At 45.0% G+C, this 20,784-nt stretch overlaps 1 long non-coding RNA gene across 2 annotated transcripts in view; it reads right to left on the bottom strand.

The window, feature by feature from the left end:
- Positions 1-16,331, bottom strand: part of LOC139362814 (uncharacterized) — a 35,306-nt gene extending 18,975 nt beyond the window's left edge. For both annotated transcript variants that reach the window (XR_011622234.1, XR_011622235.1), the window contains exons 1-2: positions 15,206-16,331; positions 2,260-2,471 (exon numbers count right to left, since the gene is read on the bottom strand). This is a non-coding gene — a long non-coding RNA (uncharacterized lncRNA). The remainder of the gene's footprint in view (positions 1-2,259; positions 2,472-15,205) is intronic.
- Positions 16,332-20,784: the final 4,453 nt, after the last annotated feature.

Below are 20,784 nucleotides of genomic sequence, written 5' to 3'. Positions count from 1 at the left end.
CTCTTTCATGTTGCTGAACAGTATTGCATTGTGTGGGTATATCTAATTATCAATCTATTCACCTGTTGATGGGTCCACACCCTCACCCTGATTTTGGCTATTACAAATAAATCTGCTATAAACATTTGTGTACAAGTCTTTGTGTGGACATAGCTTTTCATTTCTCTTTGATAAATACCTAGTGGAATGTCCGGGTCTTACTGGAGGTAGGTGCATGGTTAACTTTTTACAAAACCACCAAACTTTTACAAAGCAGCTGTACCATTTCCACAAGCAATGGTTGGATGTCTAATTACTCCACATCCTCATCAACACTTGGTACTGGTAAATTTTAAAATTTTAGCCATTTTAATCAATGGTAATGGTATCACATGGTGGTTTTAAGTTACAGATACCTGATGACAAATAATATTGGCATTTTTTCATGTGCTTATTGGCCATTTTTATACATCCTTGTGTGTCTGTTCAAATAGATGGCCCATTTAAAAACAAAGGGTTATCTGTCTTCTTATGAAGATGTAACAGTTTTCTGTGTTGTGACTATTTTCTCCCATTTTCTGGTTTGTCTGTTTTCTTGTTTTTTTTGTTTGTTTGTTTTCATTTTTTGTTTTTTGTTTTGAGACAGAGTCTTGCTCTGTTGACCGGGCTTGAGTGCAGTGGCGCGATCTCGGCTCACTGCAACCTCTGTCATCCAAGTTCGAGCAATTCTCCTACCTCAGTCTCCCAAGAAGCTGGGATTACAGGCATGTACCAGCATGCCCAGCTAATTTTGTATTTTTAGTTTCACCATGTTGGCCAGGCTGGTCTTGAACTCCCAACCTCAGGCGATCCAACCACCCCAGCTTCCCAAAGTGAAAAGATTACAGGCGTGAGCCACCGCATCTGGCCTGTCTCTTTGTTTTCGTAATGGTGTCTTTCAATGAGGAAGAGTTTTAAATGTTAATAAAGTCCAATTTATCAAGTTAGTACAAAAATTCCGTGCTTTTACTTGTTCTATATAGGAGATCCTTGCCTTCTAGCAAGTCACAAAGACTTTCCTCTGTTTTCTTCCAAGAATTTTAATAGTAATTTTAGCTTTTGTATTTAGTTCCATGCAGGTCTGTGATTCAATTAGAGTTAACTTCTGATTGATGTCCATTTTTTTTCCATATGGGTACCCTAACCCTAACTTATGTGGATATATAATAAACATCTCAAATATCAAATGTCCAAAATTAAACTCCAATTTTCATTCCTCTCTATCTCTAATAAGCCACTTAATCCTTCCACAAGTCCTGCTGCAGCCACTGCTCCCTCTCTGACCTCACCCCCTAGTACCAACCCCACTCTGCTCAAGGTCCCCACGGTCTCCTGCTGTGCTTCAAGCCCACCAGGCCCTCTGACCTCAGGGCCTGTGCACTACACACCATTCCCCCAGGAATTTGCCTGGCTCGCTTTCTGACTTCTTCGTATTTTGCCCAAATGCCCATTTTCAGTGAGATCGTCACTGATACCCTTATTGGTAACAGCAATATCCACACCTAGTATAACCTATTTCCTTTCACGTTTATTTTTTTAACATAGCACTTATTATTTTCCTAGACACAATATGGTTGACTCATTTAAAAACAGATTGTCTTCCATAAGTAGTACACAAGCTCCACAAGAGCAGGGATTTGGGTCTGTTTTATTCTTGACTGTCTCCCTAGCCCCAAGAGCAGTGCCTAACCTAGCTGGTATTCAATAAACATGCACTGAATGAACGAACAGTTCTGATTCTTCGGTGGTTCCTGCTCTAGACCTCCTGTAAACGTCCTGAGCTTTGGGGCCTGGCTACATCTAGCCTGCGAGGCGGAGATGGACCCACCGGGGTCTGAAGTGGCAGAGAAGCATCTAATGGGGCAGGATCCTCCCGCTAGGGGCTGCCTGTCACCCAGAGACTGACCTTCCTCCTCCAGGTCTCATTAAAACACTCTGTTAGACCAAGTGGGGCTACATGCCACTGTCTCTGTTCTCCCCAACATTTCTTACAGGAGATCATTATGGGGAAACACCCTGAATAACTCAAATAATAAAGCTTTCTATGCAAAAACTGCAGGGGAGACTGGGTTTTAGGATGTGATTGGTGGTGGGGTTTGTTTACCCATTTACTTTTCTGTGACCCTTGTAATGTGAGGTGTGGAGCCAAAAATTAACTTGTTATGAGAAAGAAAGTAGTATTCCTTCCACACCTGAGTTTGGGATTTGAGAGACATCGTCTTTAGGAGCTTGGGGAATTACCTGTGTGCAGTCTGGGGCTCAGCAGAACGAAGCTTGGCTTGACCTTCTCTTCAGGCTGTGTCCTCACCAGGTTCTTCAACTTTTCATGACGTCATCTCTCCTGTCTAGGGCCAGCTTCACAGAAGTGTGACTTGTGCAGTCTCACAGGGCCCCACTCGTAGAAAGGAGCTTCGGTTGGTTTAATGCTCTATTGTCACCATCTTGATTCCTAACTTTTGAACAAGGAACTCTGTATTTTTATTTTACCCTGGATCTCACAACTCATGCAGCTAGTCCTGACCCTGCCTCTCGCTCAGCACCTTTAAGCACACAGCACTGAAGCCCAGAACAGTTATTCATATGCATTCATATGCTTTCCTGAACTCACTGATGCTGAAGAGTTTGCAGAGCTTGCTTAGCGATAATAGGTCTGACCACCCATCGGGCCCTCCAAAACCCACTCAGCTAACAAGCTGAGATGTGTCCCCAAAGGGTATCATCTAGATGTGTCCCCAAAGGGTATCATCTTGGCTCCCTGTAGAACTGATTTCCCATGCTCACTATGGCCTGAAGCGCCCTGCTCTGCAAGAGGACATCATAAGAAACTGCCCTGAAAAGTTACTGTGGTCCATCCAAAGGCATTCACTGAGGACCCTTTTGAAGGCATTACATGTACGTGAGAAATTTCTCTCTGATCTCAGCACATAGAATGCTTAGCCTTCTCCTGAGCAGTTGTATTCTCTTTTCAGAAAAAAAGTACTAGCGGCTGGGCACAGTGGCTCACGGCTGTAATCCCAGCACTTTGGGAGGCCAAGGTGGGTGGATAACTTGAAGCCAGGAGTTTGAGACCAGACTGGGCAACATGGTGAAATCCCTGTCTCTACTAAAAATACAAAAATTAGCTGGGCATGGTGGCGCATGCCTGTAGTCTGAGATACTGGGTGGCTGAGGCACAAGAATCACTTAAATCCAGGAGGCGGAGGCTGCAGTGAGCCGAGATCGTGTCACTGCACTCCAGACTGGGTGACAGAGCAGAACTCTGTCTCAAAAAAAAAAAAAAAAAAGAAAAAAGAAAAAAATTAGGGACACTGTGAGCCACACAGCTCACTGCTGCCTTCATTATCCTGCTATTAGAAAACTAAGAACCAGCTCTGCTAGCACTGCCAGTAAGCACAGAGCCCGTAGAGCACACATTTTGGTTAGAGTCTCCATTTGTGGCTCCGCTTTCTCTTTCCTGTCCTCATTTCCCTTTTGCCTCCGTTTTCTCATACACTTGTCTAAAGCTTTATCTTTGGATAGAGTCTTGCTCTGTCGCCCAGTCTGGAGGGCAGTGGTGTGATATTGGCTAACTGCAATCTCCACCTCTTGGGCTCAAGTGATCCTCCCACCTCAGCCTCCTGAGTAGCTGGGACTACAGGTGCGCACCGCCATGCCCAGCTATTACGTTGCCCAGGCTGGTCTCAAACTCCTGAGCTCAAGTGATCCGCCTACCTTGACCTCCCAAAGTGTTGGGATTACAGGTGTGAACCACCACACCCAGCCTGTATATATTTTCATAAGTCATCTCATACCCTTTCTAGAAAAAATAATCAGTCAAAAATTATTAATACTAACATAAATCAAATCCTGCAGAATTAAGCCTCTCTTCCCATAAAATCCCTATAACATAAAAAGATGTTTCAAGACTTGCTTACTTAAACTGAATTGCCCACAACAGAATTCTGGCACAACAGTGACTGGAGTCATGGGATTTGCTCTGCAGGGGCCTGAGCCTGGTGTTGAAATGCTTCCAGGCAGGCAAGACCCCGTGACACCCTAAAGTCAGCTGCTCAGGGCTCTTGGAGAGGAGATCACTACCACCCTCTTCCTCTTTCTTAAAAGCAAAACAAACCCAAATCAACTCACTGGCCACTGGACAGATAAATGCTCCATGGCCTTTTCTGATACCCAAACACAGCACAATTAGTCTAGCAGGTGGATTCTGCCTCACTGCTCCAGCTCTGCAGGAAAGAGCAGGGTACAGTGAGCAAGTCACAAAGTTAACTTGCTATACCTGTGGCTGATCATTTAACATAAAGCATGAAGGATGGGCTAGGTGCAGTGGCTCACGCCTGTAATCTCAGCACTTTGGGAGGCCAAGGTGGGTGGATCATCTGAGGTCAGGAGTTCCAGACTGGCCTGGCCAACATGGAAACCCTGTCTCTACTAAAAATACAAAATTGGCCAGGCATGGTGGTGTATCCCTGTAGTCCCAGCTACTCCGGAGGCTAAGGCAGGAGAATTGCTTGAATTCAGGAGGCGAAGGTTGCAGTGAACCATGATTGAGCCACTGCACTCCAGTTTGGGGAACAGAGAGAGACTCTGTCTCCAAAACAAAAACAAAAACAAAAACAAAAAACAAAAAACAAAAAACAAAACGCAGGAAGGATGGATGAGGATCAGGCATCACACTACTTATTTAATCATGATGTGTTAGGCAGCATGAAAGGGAGAGCAGGGCCTTCTCAATTTCAGACATTCTTGTACCATCCTCATGGTTTTTGTCATACCTGTTTACCACTTATATTTTCCACTTAATATTTATCTTTGAATCTACTAGCTATACTTTAATCTCACCCTAGGAAACAGTACCCATGAAATCAGGAATTCTATATGCTAGCTATGTTGGCCATATTGGGATTTGGGGAATTTAGAACCTGTTCTTTAAAAGTGTCTGCATATATATATGTATATACACATACATTATTGTAAACAGACATCACTGAATATCATAAATGTAATTGACCAAAAAAATGAATAAAATTAGCAAACACTTATATATTGATTCTACCTTCTTAATTAAGTAATGGAAGTAGGTTAGCTGGTTTTTTATCTGCTTCAAGCATCATTTACTTAGAGATTTTTGTTTTAAGTTGAATAATGTTTCCTTCTGAGGTCCTCTCTTCTAAATCTCATGAGTAAATGGGGATTAGGTAGTTACGCTAAGTTAAAGTGCTATTTTTCAAAGAATAAAGAATAGCTAATGTATGCAGATCCAGAAAAAAATTAGGTTTGGGAAAACCAAATAATCATAGGGTAGAGCCTTTTACACCATTCCAGTTTCTGTTTCTAGGTTTCTTCTGATAAAATTGAGCCTTTAAAACAAATATATTTACTAATACCAACAGGGCAATGTTTGTAATGCCCTTTAGAAACAATGCTGGCAGAGGGCCGAGTGCAGTGGCTGACGCCTGTAATCCCAGCACTTTGGGAGGCCGAGGCGGGTGGATCACCTGAGGTCGGGAGTTCGAGACCAGCCTGACCAACGTGGAGAAACCCCGTCTCTACTAAAAATACAAAAAATTATCCGGGCATGGTGGCGCACACCTGTAATCCCAGCTACTTGAGAGGCTGAGGCAGAAGAATTGCTTGAACCCACGAGGCGGAGGTTGCAGTGAGCAGAGATCGCACCATTGCACTCCAGCCTGGGCAACAAGAGTGGAACTCCATCTCAAAAAACAAAGAAAAAGAAAAAAAGAAACACTGCTGGCTGTTGTATTATGTTCTGTATTTATTTTTAAAATAGTACTTGTTCGTTCAGTTTACCAAGCACCAGTAAAGTTTTATTCATAAAATAACAGCAAATGTTGCGGCCTGAGGGAAACCACTCCAAAGTGGGCTGGAAGGAATCCCTGTGGCGTTAAGAATGCTGATGGAGAAGGGTGGGGAACCTTACAGAAAGAAGCTGGCGAGAATATCTTCAGGCTGTGTTTTCACACCACACTAGGCACACAGGGAGAAGAAGGGGGAAGAGGATCTCTATGTAAGGTTTGGAAAATGGGGTTGGTGGTGTTTTGTCATGGCACAACTCAAGATACGAAGGCAAAAGAGAAAAAAAAATAGAAAAATAATTTTTCTGCAAGATCACTAAAAAGCTTATTTATCAGCAACAAAACAAGGATAGGAGGTATAGTCAGGCTTTACCTGGAGACCTGGGTGGTGTTAGAGCTGAGCTCTAGGGCTAGCCCACAGAAGTTTGTAAAGTGACGCTAATTATTTAATTGGGCATGAGAAGCAGAAAGAACACATTACAGATTTCTGAGAGATGCTGCATTTAGCCAGCTAGAAGTTCTAATTCATGGCTTCAGGGTGAAGATTTGGTGAGATAAGGGCATTGTGGGAAGGCAGGACCACTCAGCACAAAGCCAGGAGCCAAGGTGAGGGCTGGAGAAGCCAGGCAAGGGTCTGGGGGCTCAGCCTGGTGGCGATGGAGGTGGGGGCTGAGGTAGCAGCTTTCTCTGGCTTGAATCATAGCAGCCTACAGAAAATGGCAAAAGAAGGGAAATTGGAAATTTTAAGGGATTTACCAGTTTTTTGTGAACTGTTATGGTGGAAGCAGGGGCTATACGGTAGAGCTAAGAGAGAGATGCCCCTGACCCAGGTGACCAAGGGAGATTAGAAGGCAATGGGGCTTCCACAGAAATTGTTACAGTAGTTAGGCAGATATGAGCAGGGCAGGAGAGGACCTCTGCCCGCACCAGGAATGTCAGGTGACCATCAGGCGACGGTCAAGCGGTTGTTAGGCTGTCTCTCTAAAATAATAATTGGTCGCAGCGCCAGGGAAAGGTTGTCTCCCAATAGATAGAAACACCTGAAATTGGTGATTAGCAACTTACTAATAAGATCTCAGGAGTTGGGTGACTGGACTCAAGCATACCCACTAATAGGCAAAATGGCGGAGTTTAACTGGTATATAACCTTCCTCCAGCAGCACTGCGCTGTTAAGAACGCCTCAAGTGAGCATGCGTACAACCTCAGTAACCATACGCCCCCTGTCAGGTGCTGGCCGACCACCACACATGCGGACAGCCCAACCCAAGGGAAAGATCAGGGAGAAGAGATGAAACCCCCCAGAAGCATACCAACGTATAAAACCCAAAGGCAAAGGTCAAACAGCACACTTGACTCTCTCAAGTTGTCCGCTTGGCCCTCTTCCAAGTGTATTTTACTTTCTTTCATTCTCGCCATAAAACTTTTTAATAAACTTTCACTCCTGCTGTAAAATTTGACTTGGCCTCTCACTCTACCTTATGCCCCCTTGGGCTAATTCTTTCTTTTGAGGAGGCAAGAACTGAGGTTGTTGCAGACCCCTATGGATTCACTGCTGGTAACAATTTGACAATTAAAAAATAAATTTAGGGGAAGGGCATGGTGGCTCACACCGGTAATCCCTCACGCCGGTAATCTCTGCACTTTGGGAGGCCAAGGCAGGTGGATCACTTGAGGTCAGGAGTTCAGGACCAGCCTGGCCAACATGGCAAAACCCCGTCTCTACTAAAAATACAAAAATTAGCCGGGCGTGGTGGCATACGCCTACAGTCCCAGCTACTCGGAGGCTGAGGCAGGAGAATGGCTTGAAACTGGGAGATGGAGGTTGCAGTGAGCTTAGATTGTGCCACTGTACTCCAGCCTGGGTGACAGACTGAGACTCTGTTTCAAAAAACTAATAAATAAATAAATATAGGCCAGGTGTGGTGGCTCATGCCTGTAATCCCAGCACTTTGGGAGGATGAAATCGGAGGATTACTTGATGCTAGGAGTTCAAGACCAGCTTGGGCAAAAAAGCAAAATCCTATCTCTAAACACAAAATTTTAAAAATTTAGAGGACGCTTCAAAGAGCCCCTTTGTCCACAGGTGAACTACATTTGGTGAACTAAAGACCAGGAAGAAAGAGTCTAGACATTACAGCCTCCATGGACCCCTCCCCCTCCTCTTCCTCACAGTGATCACAGGAACCTAACAATGTGACATGTTCGTGGTGTGATGGAAAGTTCCTTAAAGCACAATTCAGCAGTCATGCGCTTGGGGTGGCAAATACAGAACTTGCACGTGTGTATGTGCGTGCAAGAAAGAAAGTTCATCCTGACATTAATTGTGTTAGTAAATTGCTAGAAAAACCCAAGTGTCCATCAATAAGGGAGAGGTTAAATTCATTATAAGACACTTAGGCACCGGGATACTATTCAGCTGTTAAAACGACCAAGATAGATCTCTGTATCACAGTTGGGTCAGGATATCAGAAGAGCCTCTGTGTATTCCATTTAGGAGGCTTTTACTGTAGGCAGTTATTGGAAAGGCTGAAAGAGTGGAGGTCAGGGAAGCTGCTGCTGGTGACCTCAGCCTGAAGGACCAATGTGAGAGGTTCACACAGGTTATAGAAGTGAACTGGGGCCTGCTCACCCAGTGCAGTAAAACCAGATACTCACACTGAGGTTTTTGCAGTGATAGAAAAGAAGGCATTTACTGCAGGGTGCCAAGCAAGGGAAACAGTCAGCTTATGCTTAAGTCTCTAACTCCTTGATGGCTTGCAGGTAAGGTTTTTAAGGGCAGGGGTAAATGTCAGGAAAACAGAAGCTACAGGCAAATCATAATCAATACATGGAGGCTCCACATTGGTTTTGGCCAAAAAGGGTGAGATATATTGAAGTAAGGGGCTTACATATCATAGGTACATTTAAACATCTTCTGGTTTGCAATTGGCTAAGGAAGAGAAGCTTTGTTTAAAAATGTGAAGTCAGTAGTTAACTGGTTAGGGGGAGTGACTTTCTCCAAGCCCTTCAGGAAATAACTTTGAACAAAGGACAATAAAGTTTAGTCCTCACTTCCCCCTTATCTGGGGTCTATCTGCCATGTCCCTGATCTGTTTGGGGGGTCCTCAGTCGGGGTCCCAAGCCTCTGAAAGACAACTCAGGGACATACTCAAAGATACCATCTTTAATTTCTATAGGGAAAGCAAACATCTCTGGGACTCCAACTTCTTTAGCTATTGTTTTAGGCTACTATCATCTTCTTGTTTAACAAGTTATTTATTTACTTCTCAGGGTTAGCTAGGTGCCTGGAATTGCCCCTAAAGGAACTTAAGATTTATTTCCATGGTTAGGGTCCACAGGCCTCTAAAAAAAGGAAGGGTCCTTGCTTCATCTCACACAAGGTTGTGGCGGGCCGCTGCAACCTCTTGTTTCCCACCTGCCTGAGGGGAGCGGCCTCCGGAGAAGAATGGCCTCTCTCCTTCCTTCTTGCAGATATTGACCAGGAAACGTTTGCAAGCCAACTTGAACATGGAACCACGAGGTGAAAGGGACTCTGGGAAATGTAGTTCCGGCATCTCCCCTGGGAGCCTGCAGAGTGGGTACCGGTGATGGACAGTTAACTGCAGACTGCCCGTGCAGCCTGAGCATGCTGCCAGGAAAAGGGATGAATGCCCACCAGACTTCACAGCGATGACCTCTTGGGAGGGGTATTTCAAATGGGAAGGGAGAAGACGCTATGGAGAGAGAGAGCTATCACTTCTTTATTTTTAAGCAGCTTTGTCAGGATATATTTGAATACCATACCATTCACCCACATGAAGTGTGCAGTGAAGTTTTTTCAGTATGTTCACAGGCTTTTGCAACTACCACCAGAGCGTTCACTTTTAATTACGTAGTTTTCTGTGTTGTTTAAAACTATGATTACAAACCTTCATTACTCAATAAATATGATAGAGCCAGGCTGTAACCAAACTTGGTGATTTTGCTGGAGTATTTAAAATAGGGTTGCCAGATAAAATATAGAACGTTCAGTTAACTGTGAATGTCAGATAAACAGTGAATAGTTTTCTAGTGTCAGTGTGTCTCAAATATTGCATAGGACTTATACTAAAATTATACATTGTTTATCTGAAATTCAAATTTAACTGAGTGTTCTGTTTTTGTTTTTTGCTGAATCTGGCAACTTAAATGTTAAGCATACACGGACCATATGACCCAACCATTCCACTTCTAAGAGTTTACTACAGAGAACGGAAAACATATGTCCACACCAAATCTGTATGCAAATGTTTATAGCAGCTTTATTAATAAGAGCCCAAAAGTAGGAACGACCTGTCAACAAGTGAGTAATGAACAAACTATGACATCTAAACATAGGAGTACTACTCGGCAATAAAAATTAATGAACTATTGATACATGGTAATAACATGCAGGAATCTCAAAAACATTCCACTGAGTGAAAGAAGCCAGACTCAAACTGTGAACTTCTAGAACAGGCAACATTCATCTACAGCAAGAGAAAGCGGACCAGCGAGCGCTATGGAGCAGAGACTGGGGGATTGCTTGCAAAGAGGCAAGAGAAAACTTTCTTGGGTGATGGAATTGCCCTATATCTTGAGAGTGGCAGTGTTTACACAGGTGTATACAGTTGTCAAAACTCACTGAACCCCATTGGAAATAGGTGTATTTTACTGCTCATAAATTATACCTCAACAATAAGGGATTCAAAGAACACGGACATAAATTGTGCACCAAATAGCAGTGAATTAGTAGCATATGTTTAGAGCGCCAATCAGCATGTGCTTGGTAGTGGATTTGACAATCAGCAGTGTTATTTAGTTTAATAAATTGGAATAAAGATATGCTTCTTCTTTCGTCTTTCAGATTTTGTCACATTTGTCCAGAGCTGATAGTTTTATAGCTTAGATCCCACTAAATTTATTTGACTGAGAATTGTCCATACCAACAAAGAAAGGCTCACTTTGTTCAATGAGAAATCTCCCTTCAGTCCACAAATTATGTATTAATTGTCTTCTTTGGTCTGGGCTTCATGCCAGGCTGTGGTCAGATTTACTGACGATTCATGCGGTTGATGGCTGAGCAGTGTGGGGAGGGGGAGACAGACATCAAACAAATAAGCATGTAAATGTCATGGGCATAAATGACAGCATCACATTACCAGACTTTGGAGTGCCTCATTCTTCCTCCTGCTCTCCTAAGGGAGAGCTCACGCAGGCCCTGCTATGCCAACTTCTACCTTCATCTGTGGGGGTGGAAGCTGAAAGTCACCATTATTCATGCCTCTCTTCCTAGCTTTCTTTGGGGCAGCCATACCCACAGCTCAGTGACTGCCTTTTCACGCACTCCCCAGCTTCTCTTGCAGCTTGAGGTAGCCCTTGTCATTTCTCCCAGGTGAGAGGGCAGGAGAAGTGACTTTCAACAAGGTAGTTACATGCTGCTTAACTCTTGTGCTCTTTCTCCCTCCTCCTGGAAGGTGGATGGTAAAAAGGGCCTGGAGCTTCAGCTGCCATTTTGGATTAGGTGGCATCCTTAAGGATGGATGTCATGTGCAAAGATGGCAGAGCAGAAGACAGAGGGAGTCTAGTTTCTGGTGTTCAAGAAACCAGAATGCCATCATTCTGGTTCTGGACTACTCACCTATGGACTCCGTGATGGGAGAGAGAAAAAAAACCTCTGTAGCTCGAGCTTCTGTTATTTTGGGTGTCATTATTACATTCAGCCAAGCCTAACTGAGGCAGAGGGGTTCGGGCCTACCTGTTTGGCTGGTGAGTCTTTTTTTGTTTTTTTTTTGAGATGGAGCCTCACACTGTCTCTGGGGCTGGAGTGCAGTGGCGCGATCTCGGCTCACTGCAACCTTCGCCTCCTAGGTTCAAGCGATTCTCCTGCCTCAGCCTTCTGAGTAGCTGGGATTACAGGCACCCACCACCACGCCTGGCTAATTTTTTGTATTTTTTTTAGTAGAGATGGGGTTTCACTATGTTGGCTGGGCTGGTCTCGAACGTCTTGGTCTCCCAAAGTGCTGGGATTACAGGCATGAGCCACCATGCCCAGCCTGGCTGGTGAGTCTTACACTATAAATTGAAGTTCTTGATGGCTGGGGGAGGTGAAATGGGAGAAGGCCTGGAGATGAGAGTGACTAATGAGAGAGGAAAAGAACTGATCCAAGTCCGGGTGGGGTGCGAAGGAGTCAAGGGTTGGGTGAGGAGAGGGATTTTTGGTGGGAGTTTGGAGACAAAGCATGGACAGCTTCAAGATGTGAGAAATACTGAAAAACGAGGGAAATGGGGCAAGAGGTCTTTAAAATGTGCTGCTCTCACCCAGGCTCCCCTGTTGGTGGCGTCCACAGCAAATGGGGCTGCACTCGGCCACAGCTGCAGCCATGCCTTAGGCCGGGCTTGGTATTTGCCAGCATACTGATGACATTTTCCCTATTACTGAAGGCCAGTGAGACCATAGCCCTGATCCCCAGCCCCAGCAGTGGGTTTCAGCTTAGGTGGGAGGCGCAGGGCAAGGACAAGAGGAGAGGAAGGGCCTATGTGGATTACCCAGGGAGTCCAGGGCAGAGCAGAAGAGTTGTAAGGACAAGTCTTTTTTCACTTAGGTGCAAGTTTGTAAAAGAGTAAGCGTCGGCCGGGCGCGGTGGCTCAAGCCTGTAATCCCAGCACTTTGGGAGGCCGAGACGGGCGGATCACGAGGTCAGGAGTTCAAGACCATCCTGGCTAACACAGTGAAACCCCGTCTCTACTAAAAAATACAAAAAACTAGCCGGGCGAGGTGGCGGGCGCCTGTAGTCCCAGCTACTCGGGAGGCTGAGGCAGGAGAATGGTGTAAAAACCCGGGAGGCGGAGCTTGCAATGAGCCGAGATCTGGCCACTGCACTCCAGCCTGGGCGACACAGCGAGACTCCGTCTCAAAAAAAAAAAAAAAAAAAAAAAAAAGAGTAAGCGTCTACACAAAGAATTGCACGCAAATGTTTATAGCAGCTTTATTCACAAGTACCAAAAACTGGAACAACCCATGCTCATCAACAAATGGATGGATAAACAGATTAGAGTAAATCCATAAAATGGCACACTACTAGCAATTAAAAAGAAATAGCAAACAACTGACACAAGGAACCAAATGAATGACTTTCAAAACAATTATTCCCAGTGAAAGCAGCCAGGCCAAAAGACTCCATGCTACATGATTCCTTTAATATGAAAGTTCTAGAAAATGCAGTCTAATCTATAGTAACAGAAAGGCAGGTCAGTGACTGCCCAAGGATGGAGGAAAGGAGCCTTGACTGCATGGGTCCTGAGGAAACTTTGGGGGCTGGATATCCTAGATCTTGAGGTTGGTGGGGCTTTCACAATCCACCAATTCCTCCAAACTCTACACATTACAATTTATGTAAATTATATCTCAGTCAAGTTTATTTAAAGAATAGAGTCTGTGGGGGGAAGTTAATTTAAAAATAATCACTGTTGCCAGGCAAAGTGGCTCACGTCTGTAATCCCGGCACTTTGGGAGGCCAAGGCAGGCGGATCACTTGAGGTCAGGAGTTCGAGACCAGCCTGACCAACATAGTGAAACCCTGTCTCTACTAAAAATACAAAAATTAGTGGGACGTGGTGCACACATCTATAATCTCAGCTACATGGGAGGCTGAGGCAGGAGAATTGCTTGAACCCGGGAGGCAGAGGTTGCAGTGAGCTGAGATCGTGCCATTGCACACCAGCCTGGGTGACAAGAGTGAAACTCTGTCTCAAAAAAAAAAAAAAAAAAAAAAAGTACTATTGGTGGAGAGTGTTGGTAGGGATAGGAATAGGAAGAGACTATTATTTCTAAAGAACCCAGTTCTGCTTGAGAACCTACCCAAAAAGCAAGAGATGAAACTGTACTCTTGTCTGTTCTGTAGCTCAGAATGGAAAGGGTTTGCTAACTTTGATTCTCCTTACAACATAATAAAAAAAATACGATCCTTGTGTTTGGAAGAGATATGTAGCATATCTGTGGCAACAGTGGCCAAATCAAGTTTAATGAAACTCATGGTGAGAATGGCCTTGCTTTGCCTTCTTCTTCTTTTTTTTTTTTTTTTTTTTGAGGCAGAGTTTCGCTTTTGTTGCCCAGGCTGGAGTGCAATGGTTCCATCAATCTCATCTCACCACAACGTCTGCCTCCGGGTTCAGGCAATTCTCCTGCCTCAGCCTCCTGGGTAGCTGGGATTACAGGTGCCTGCCACCAAGCCCAGCTAATTTTTGTATTTTTAGTAGAGACAGGGTTTCACCATGTTGACTGGGCTGATCTTGAACTTCTGACTTCAGGTGATCCACCTGCCTCAGCCTCCCAAAGTGCTGGGATTATAGGCGAGAGCCACTGTGCCCAGCATGCCCTGTCTTCTTGCCTCTGACTTCGCCAGTCTATTAGCTCTTGTGGGACAAGCCCACAGCAGACACTTGGCCAAGATGGCAACCTGTGCCCTGGCCTGCTTCCACTCAGCATGGGAAGGAAGAGACCCTCGTTCGTAAGTAAGCAAGTATCCTACTCAGAAGCAGTGCAAAGACATGCTCTCCCTTCCCCACATCTTGCGGCTGGGGTCACTTGGCAGTACTGTGACACATTACTCTTCAACAAGGTGGCTTCCCTAACTGACCAAGTGTTTGAACCTGAAGTCGATAAAGTGTTAAAAGTTAGTGAAGAGACTGGAGGAAGAGAAGGAAGGAGAGAAGGGGCAAGGAAAAGAAAGAGTTATTTAAGAGATCAGAGTGGCTTTGAACTCAAATGTGTTTCCTAGATCACAATGCTGTGTCCAGGCTGCCCATGCAGGGCCAACTAGCATTGGTCACTTCAGTACAAATGCTGTAAGGGAAAATGGTGAGTCGAGAGACTGGAATAGTGGACCAAGTTCAGAATGAAGTTGCAGGGATAAGCTCTCTGACGTGATAATTTCGCTAAGACTTGAAGGAGAAGTTTACTCAGTTGAGTGGGTGAAAGGGGGTTCTTGTGAAGGAATTATAAAGAGAAAACCACCCAGGCAGAGCCCTGAATGATTCCAGTCTTAAAGTGGCCAGGCAGGGGAGGAGGGCTTGGCAAAGGAGGCCAGGAAGGAGTGTCCAAAGAGGGGACAGAGAACCAGGAGGGGGCAGAGTCACAGAAGTCAACAGAAGAGAGTGCCTCAAGAAGGAGGGTCTATTCACCTAAGAAAAATAACATAAAAGGAGATAATTCAAGAAATATATATATATAAATATAAAGGAGGGTCCAGCAGGTGCGGTTCTTAGGTGCTGACAATGGAATTCACCTTTTGCTAGATAACCCAAAAGGAATGGGTTAGAGAATGTTGATTTCTCAGACTCTCTGGAAGAACCAGGAACTAGGCCTCGTAAATTATACCTCAACAATGAACAACACCCACGTCCTCACAGAGCTGGTCTGGTGGAAGTGCCACTGCTGCTGCTGGCCTGGGCGTGAGCTGACCCCACTGTGGTGGGCATGGCCAGGCCTGCGGTACTCAAAGCCTTAAGTAGGTCAATGATGTCATAAGAAAAAGAACACAGACATCTGTAACTGGGGCAACAAGGATAAGGATAGGGTAGAACAGAGTTGCCACTTAGCACAATTTCCAGGGACTCCACAGACCACAGTATGATTGTGCCCCTGGGATTGCATGAAATAGTGGCTCTGTGGGAGACACTTAAGTGCTGATGTGGTTCTCTCCTCTCCCTCCACCAAAATAGCATAAAAGGCAGTGAGCCCTGGTTCTGAACATCTCTGCCCTAGAAGATTCTTCATTTCTCATGGGCTCCTGTACTTAAAGAGTTTGGGTACAATTTCATAATAAACTAATGCAGCCATGGGGAGCCATGTCCACCAACTCGTGTCCTTTTTTATGGCTTGTTTTCTGATTTCGAAGTGAAATGGATTGAAAGTAACTTAAGCCAAGTCCAAGTCTTCTTTCTTGCCACTCTTCACATGTGGTCAGCAGGGGCCTGGCCCATCTCCCTCACGGTTGCCAGGATGGATTCTGCAGCTTGCCTCCTTCATTGGGCCACCAGCTTCCAGATCCACCGTCTGCCATTGTATCTGGTTGGCAACGTGTAGGTCACATGCCTGTGCTGTAGCTGCAAGGGAGGCTGGGGACAAGATCTGGCTTCCATAGGTGGTAGAGACTCACACAGAATAAATGTTCAAAAGTACTGGGTGGATAAAAAGAATGGCAGATGTTCATTAGACAGGCCTCAGAAGATAATTATTCATTTCTGTCAGGTCTCACCTTTTCCTTTCAGGAACTGGATCTGGAGAGGATGACCCTCACCTTTCCTACTACAAGGGTTAGGCCAGTTGCCTAGGCTTGCCAATCAGAGTCACTTTGGCCACAGCTTTTAGGAAAGCACACATGACTCAAGCTGGGCCAGATACCATCCTCTCTGACCACCTTCTGGATCTAGTCACTTTCTTCTGGAATTGTTGTCTGTAAAAGTAACAAAAGCCATGAATTGTTGGTACCCAGGTGCCCATATTTGCCACGACCAGGCTGCTCAAGAAGAAAGCAAGCTAGCAGTAGGTGGGGGGATGTGGCGGGGGGAGAGGGGAGGGAGGGAGAGAAGAAGATAGAGAGAAAGAAGGAGAGAGAGAGAGGAGAGAGATAGGTGTGTGTGTGTGTGTGTGTGAGAGAGAGAGAGAGAGAGAGAGACAGACAGAGAGAGACAGAGAGAGACCTGTTTCTGAGAGAGAGAGAGACCTGTTTCTACGTCCAGCTGTTCCCAAATCTGTATGAGTTGGCTTTTTTTTTCTGACTGAGTCTTGCTCTATCACCCAGGCTGGAATGCAGTGGTGCTCGGCTCATCGCAACCTCTGCTTCCTGGGTTCAAGCGATTCTCATGGCTCAGCCTTCCGAGTAGCTGGAATTATGGGCGCCTACCACCATGCCTAGCTAATTTTTGAATTTTTAGTAGGGATGGGGTTTCACCATATTGCCCAGTCTGGTCTCGAATTCCTGACCTCAAGTGATCTGCCTGCCTCGGTCTCCCAAAGTGCTGGGATTACAGGCATGAGTCCACAGCCCCCATCCTCTTTTCTGAGACAGGGTCTCACTCCATCACCAAGGCTGGAGTGCAGTGATGCGATCACCACTCACTACAGTCTCAACCTCCTGGGCTCAAGCAGTCCTCTCACGTAGCTGGGACTACAGGCATGTGCCACCACATCCAGCTAATTTTTGTAGAGATGGGGTATTACTATGTTGTCTAGGTTGGCCTCAACCTCCTAGGCTCAAGAAATCCTCCTGCCTCAGCCTCCCAAGTAGCTGGGACCAATGAAGGCTGGGAACAAGAGAGGAAGTCCCAGAGAGGATGCTTTCTGGCCCAGCCTGGGTCATGTTTCCTTCCATGACTTGGTGAAGAGGGAGACCAGGGAATGCAGGAGAAGAGGGTGTTGATTGTGGGTGTCATCCAGCATGTGTGGCTGGCCTTGGAGTACAGGTGACAGTGACCAGTGTCCTCTGTGATGCCTTCTGTTTTCTCTGTGAAGCAGGAGGTGGGCCATTCCTCAGAGAGAGGACAGATGAGAAGACAGTGGTGAAGGTGTGGGCTTGCTGCTGTGGGAACAGGTGCTGAGCCCACTGGAGGTGCCACATGGACTGCAGCCCAGGGTCACTGAGGTGGCAGGCAGCAACCTCACAGGGCACTTTCCTGTGCAGCCCTCCACCCTACAGGTGGGCTGGGCAGAGGAGACAGTCTCCCAGGGGCACATGTTGGCCAGCCAAGTGCTTGGAAGAAGAGGAGACAGAGGAGTTGAAGTTAACACATTTTCAAAAGAGTGATTATAGCCATGGGCCATGGAATCTAAGTCTATAAAGAAATATGCAAGGCCAGGAGGTGACGAAATCATGTGGGGATGGTTCTCTCTTCCCCTATTTGAGTTTTCTTCTCCCTGTTGCAGCTTGTACTCATTTTGGTCTCAGGTTTGGCTTTTTAGAAGCTGCTTGGGTAGTTAGAAAGCTGGAGTTGTCTTAGAGTCACCTCTGTTCACTTTTGTGGGGACCAGTGAGCTGTATAAGGTGTTACTTTCTACAAGTAAAAATTTTTTTCCCTTCTGTTTTGTCGAGATTCATCTCTGGGGTGAATGACAGGCTCATACATTCAGTACCATTAGATATTGTAAAAATTGGTCTGCAGAGCAGATCAATGCTTGATGTCATCTTCAGAGCAGCTGAAAGTCCTTTCCCTCCAAATATTTGTTGTTGTTGTTAGATGGAGTCTCGCTCTGTTGCCCAGGCTGGAGTGCAGTGGTGTAATGTCGGCTCACTGCAACCTCTGCCTCCCAGGTTCAAGCAATTCTGCCTCAGCCTCCCAAGTAGCTGGGATTGCAGGTGCCCACCACCATGCCTGCCTAATTTTTGTATTTTTAGTGGAGTTGGGATTTCGTCATGTTGGCCAGGCTGGTCTTGAACTTCTGATCTCAGGTGATCCACCCGCCTCGGCCTTCCAAAGTGCTGGGATTACAGGTATGGGCCATGTGCCCGGACATTTTCTCTGGTTTTGATGGGGGGAAAAAAGTCCAGAAGACTCAAAGCAATGTTCATGCAATGCTGGTCCAGGGGACTCCCTGCAAGGGACTTATGAAAACACTGCTGATCAAACCCCCAATCCCCATGGCTCTTATTGCTATGTGTATTCAATTATGGCAAACTCATTATTTGTTCCCCTTTGAAATATGAGACGTTTTTTCTGATTTCAGGATGTATACTGTGGGGAGGATGGAGGTAGGGAGCAATTTAACAAAATACATTAAAATTAAAATTGTTCATACTTTCCAACTCAACATTTTCACTTACAAAACGTTCCTGTATTGTGCAAAGATATATTTCTAGAAAGTTCTATTGAAGCTTTATTGGCTCAGAACTAGGGGCATGGTTAAATCAATTAAACAATGGAAATATAATGGAATACTACATGCCTTTAAAAACAGGCATGTTAGCCGGACATGGTGGCCCATGCCTGTAATTCCAGCACTTTGGGAGGCCAAGGTGGGCGGATCACGAGGTCAAGAGATCGAGACCATCCTGGCCAACACGGTGAAACACCGTCTCTACTAAGAACACAAAAATTAGCCAGGCATGATGGCTTGCGCATGAAGTCCCAGCTACTTGGGAGGCTGAGGCAGAATAGCTTGAATTTGGGAGGTGGAGGTTGCAGTGAGCTGAGATCACGCCACTGCACTCCAGCCTGGTGACAGTGTGCGATGCAAATAGTATAACATTGATAATAATTATGAGACTGGATAAACATTGGAGAAATGTGTATAAAACATTAAAGACTGTTATTGGGAAGGTAGAATATAATTTTAATTTTCTGTATTTTTTTTTTTTTAGACGGGAGTCTCACTCTGCCACACAGGCTGTCTTGGCTTACTGCAACCACTGCCTTCTTGGTTCGGGCGATCCTCCCACCTTAGCGTCTCAAGTAGCTGGGACTACAGGCACACACCACCATTCTCGGCTAATTTTTTGTATTTCTTGTAGAGATGGAGTTTCACCATGTCGCCGAGGCTGGTCTGGAACTCCTAAACTCAGGTGATCCTCCCACCTCGGCCTCCCACAGGGCTGGGCTTACAGGCATGAGCCACCACACCCGACCCATTTTATGTATTTCTATGTGACTGGAATCCTCTATAGTGAACAAGCATTATTTTTCTCAATGACAGAATAGAGCATAATTTCTCTGCTAAGCACTTAATTTTTTCATTTAATATTCACAAAATCACTAGATGGTGGGTATTACATATTTTACAGGTGATACTTAGAAAAGTTAACCTGCCTATTTTCAGTGAGGTAGTAAATATTCTTTATCTAAAGAATATTTTCAAACTCTATCTAAGGTTAATGTAATCTCCACAGGCTCATTTTGTCTCTATGAGAAGGTGACTTCTATTTTGGCTATTTCTCCTTCCCACTATGATTTCACTTCCTTCTCAAAACTACTCAAATTCATTTCCTCTGGGAAGTTACCACAGGCTGTAGCCCCTAATGACTGCATTCACTCTACTCTCTAGCGTTTTAATGCACTCCTTTCTTGGTCTTTGCACCTGTCACCATTTGAATTTGTATGAAATGTTTCTATTCTTTTCCTCTCCCTCTTTTGCTTGAGCATTGATCATTTGCCTGGAACTTCCCGTGATCCTTCAGAGCCTGATTCCAAACCTACAGGGTAGGTGTTAGGATTGAATCCTTAAGTGTAGCATTTGATGGGTCCTTAATATTGAGGAATAACAATCTAACCAATCAAGCAACCTTTTCCTTATATTGGACTATATGCTGAGTCCACCGAATTATGTAAATGTCTCTGAGTTGAGAAGTTTCTGAAATAATAGATAATTCAAGTAATGTCTTATTTTTTTTTCTTGTGGAGGAGAGGTGTGAGTCATAAAGAGTCACAAATTCTTTTTTACAAAATATGCTAATTATACTAAATACTTTGTTACACACTGGCAACCTCTTTAACATCTAGATACATGCACAAAACATACAAAAAATGGTGTCTGAAAATGTCCAAGTATGAACACACTAGCATACTACCTTTTGCAATATCTTCCCTCCCATATACTCTAAACCACTGAACAAGTACAGAGAGTACTATACTGCTTACAAAGGTGGCTTCACAATTCAGTTTCCAAAAGACAGCATTCCCTATGAATTTTAGCAAAAATATATTTACAAAGTGGTATTTTACTACCTCTACATTTAACATACGTCGGGCACTTCTTTTTTTTTTTTTTTTTTTTGAGACGGAGTCTTGCTCTGTCACCCAGGCTGGAGTGCAGTGGCCAGATCTCAGCTCACTGCAAGCTCCTCCACTCGGGTTCACGCCATTCTCCTGCCTCAGCCTCCCGAGTAGCTGGGACTACAGGCACCCGCCACTTCGCCCGGCTAGTTTTTTGTATTTTTTAGTAGAGACGGGGTTTCACCGTATTAG

Source organism: Macaca nemestrina, chromosome 4 (assembly GCF_043159975.1).
Source record: "Macaca nemestrina isolate mMacNem1 chromosome 4, mMacNem.hap1, whole genome shotgun sequence".
NCBI lineage: Eukaryota > Metazoa > Chordata > Mammalia > Primates > Cercopithecidae > Macaca > Macaca nemestrina.
The sequence above is the reverse complement of the archived record's forward strand: the minus strand, read 5'-3'. Positions and strand labels throughout refer to the sequence as shown.